The following is a 3,770-nucleotide window of genomic DNA, read 5'->3' as shown; positions in this document are numbered from 1 at the left end:
TCTTTACCAACTGTCCGAATCCAATGCGAACCTGCATAGGCTGGGCTGCTGTGATAGTGGTCCTGGCCGTGCCTGCTGGCTTTACACATAGAGTATTTTTTTTTTAAAATCTATGAATCGCTATTCTTGTCCTACATGACTGCTAGATAAAGTGCTCTGATTTTCAAAGGCGTTCTGCTTCTGATTTGAGTCTCTTGTCCTGTGCATTCCCAGTATGTAACACATACTTTGAGGAGAAATTTGGCCGCGTGGTTGAGCTCCTTTCTCTAAATCTCTACTAAAAGCAATGTTGATTTCTGTTTCCACTTGCAGTCGCCCTCTTTTGGGCATTGCACCAGGATTTGCAATGGATTTTCAACCTTCTACTTCACTCAGAATTGACTGTCATTTCTAGGTAAACGTGGTAGCACAGAACATCCCAGATCTCACTGGTACTTCTGTTTCCCGAGTCTTTACTTTTTTGATTTCTAAACATCTCAGCATCTCTACTGCCTGCTTTCTAATCATTTCAGTTCAGTGGTAATGAAAGTTCTTTCACAAAGTTGAAGACATCTTTTAGTTTCACTCCAAATCTTTTCTTCTCCAAGTTAAATATCCCAGTTTCTCTTTATCTTGAGCGCTATGATTTCAAAACCAGTTGCCATCTGTGTTGCCTCCTTTGGACATTGGAATCGATCACAGTATGCTTGATGTTGGCTGAGCAAAACAGTAGGACAGGATATTTCATTCTAAATATTGAATGTAGCTGTATAAATGTAGCCAAATGTTGCACTGGCTTTTTGTGTATTGTAGTCATGTCACAGCATTCTCATATTAATTTTGTAGATAACAAATGTGGATAAAAAAGGGACCATATACTAACATGACAAGCTCAGGAGGGTCTGCATGGTGGGCCCTACAAATTTAAAGATAGAAAGCAGCCACTTAAGATGATCTGAGCATAAAAGTTCCTAACTAAAAGTGGGTCTTGGTGGGTAGTCACGTTCTAGGTGTGGCTTCCTTAATAAAAATCCATCTTTACCGTAAGTGAGCCTGTCTATTGCCTTTTTGCATCTAAGATAACATATCTTTGAAATTCCAGAGTAATCTTCTTCCCCAGACCCCTCAAGGTACAACCACTGACATCAGAGAAGAGACCACAGAACTCGTCATTGTTATCTTGTTCCCTCGCATACCATCTCTATGTGCAAATGGTAATGGTTAACTATCCTGGACCCACCAGTGTAAAACAAATGTGTATCACTCCAATCCCAGAGGTTTCTCTGCTTCTCTTTCTCCTGCCTGCTTAATCTACTCACATTTCTCCCTTTGATTCTAATGTACAAAATAAGCTGAAAAACTGCCATTCTCTGGAATATTTTCTCAATCCATTGAGATATTACTTCCGGCAATTGTTGTCACTTTGGCTCAAACAAATTCATTAAAATTCTCTACAGGTTAGGATGTTTCTTAAGTTGTCACTGACATCTTCAGAACTTCATTATAGGAGCATCTCCCCATCCTATATTACTAATTCTCAACTGTTATGAACATATATTGAGCATTACGCTCTATATACTCTTTTTTAATCCTCACATCAATTATCTTGTGAAGCAAAGTATTTTCTCTGTTTTGCACATGGAGAGAATGAGAGGTCTCATATCTAGCCCCGAGTCATAAGAGTGGATCTAGGATTGAAGGTGACCAATTTATTCCAGTTTGTCTGAGGCTTTCCCAAGTTTAGTACCTAAAATATTGTCCCCAGGAAACCTGTTATTTCTTGGAAAATTGGGATGCATGGTTATCCTACTCAGACCTGACTGCTGTATATCTGTAGTCTGAACTCAGGTTCTTAATTATTGCTTCCCCAAGATCACAGATGTATTCAAATATCTGATGTCATGTGGTGTGATCTGATGTCTTGTCAAGTCATTTGGAATTTTGCTGTGTGCTTGAGTAGAAAAAGCTAAGACCAGTGGGCAAAAGTTAGAAGAATGCTACGTCATTTCAATACAAGAAGGAACTTTCTAATAACCAGTTCTGCCCAAATATACAGTAAATTGATTCAATGTGTCATACTGTCCTTTTTTTTTAAACTGAGTGCAAGGATGCTAAATATACTCTTGTTAAATTCTAATCGTATTTGCTTCATTGTATTACTGAAATCTCTGAATGTCATTTTCAGATGTGAAATCTTTAAACACTAAACTAAAGGTAATTCTACAAGAAACTAAAATAACAGAGGCAAAATAGTGAGCTTTCATCTGAATTTGCTTTACTGAAGACTATAACATAGAGTATGGGTCTTTCTTTAACCTTCCATAAATATAAATTTTCTAAGGTGTTTTAAAAACAGGAACTCTGTAGCTCTGATTTTGAGACCTTATTAAAAAGCATGGGCCTGAAGTGCTTGTTTTCCATTGCTGGATGGCAATAAGTCTGTGCGTTAGAAACCGATGATTTGGTTGTATTATGATGTTGATAAAGAGGAATTAATTTCCTCAGCAGACATTCTTCTCTGTACATTTGACTTTCAATCAAACAAATGAAAATTCTGTAAGGGCTATAGTAGGATGCATTTTATGACTGGGACTTTGGAGGTTGACAGACATTTTGTCAATCTATGATTTTTAATTTGGGTGGCACTACAGTAATATAATAACCACATAGTAGAGTCAGACTGCCTGGAATTCAAATTCCAGTTCTGTCACTTCAGAGCTGATGGCCTTGGGAAATTAACTTCACATCTTTGTCACTGTGGTGATGATGGAAATAAAAAGTACCCCTTATCAAAGGGTTGTTATAAGGATTAAATGAGTTGATGTATCAGAAACAATATTTCTCAACTTCAGCTGCATATTGCAATCACATTGATAAGAGTGTGGTGGTTACAGGGGGGAGGGGGAATGGGAGAGGGAAAGGGGGAGGGGGAGGGGCACAGAGAGAACAAGATAGAGGGTGACGGAGGACAATCTGACTTTGGGTGGTGGGTATGCAACATAAGTGAACGACAAGATAACCTGGACTTGTTATCTTTGAATATATGTATCCTGATTTATTGATGTCACCCCATTAAAAAAATAAAATTATAAAAAACAACAACAACAACAAAAAACTACTAGTTCTTGGATATTCTAATTCAATTGGTTTTCAGTGAGGCCTGTTCATCTGGAATTTTATAGCTCCCAAATGATTCTAATTTGCAGCCAAGGTTAAAAAACCCTGTTCTAAAATAATTAAAGAGCTTGTGGCAAATATAAGCACTTGGTGGGTGTTAGTTATTATCATAGAACTCCAAAGTTAGGGGGATAGTTGTCTTAAATTTTTATAAACAATATCGGAAGGTTATCTGTGAGTGAAAGAAAGGCAACAACACTCTTTCACATATTCCTGTTAACGTAACTTCCCTTTCTCAATGGCGTCATAGATTAAAGATTTTGTTTTGTTTTGTTTACACAATTTATTCGCACTCTGGTCTGTTTTTCTTTACGCTGGCAGGGCAAGGCAAGCGGTAAGCCAATAATACTGACCTGATGAATGCAGATAAAGTGTGCAAGTTGTTCCAGATTTCTTCCATGAACTGTCTTTTAAAAGAAATTCAGAAGATTTTTTTTCCTTGTCCCATTCTGATTCATACAGCTAGCTCTAGATGATGGATTTATAAGGAAATTAACCTCCCAGTCCACAGAGGGTCCATGAGCAAGGTCTTGATAACCTCCCACCCACCAGAACATTGAAGTCATCTGATTATTATCTTATAATTTACAAAGAGTTCATGAGATGAAAGGATT

The sequence above is a fragment of the Saccopteryx bilineata genome, chromosome X (genome assembly GCF_036850765.1).
Source record: "Saccopteryx bilineata isolate mSacBil1 chromosome X, mSacBil1_pri_phased_curated, whole genome shotgun sequence".
NCBI classification, from domain to species: Eukaryota; Metazoa; Chordata; class Mammalia; order Chiroptera; family Emballonuridae; genus Saccopteryx; species Saccopteryx bilineata.
The sequence above is the reverse complement of the archived record's forward strand: the minus strand, read 5'-3'. Positions refer to the sequence as shown.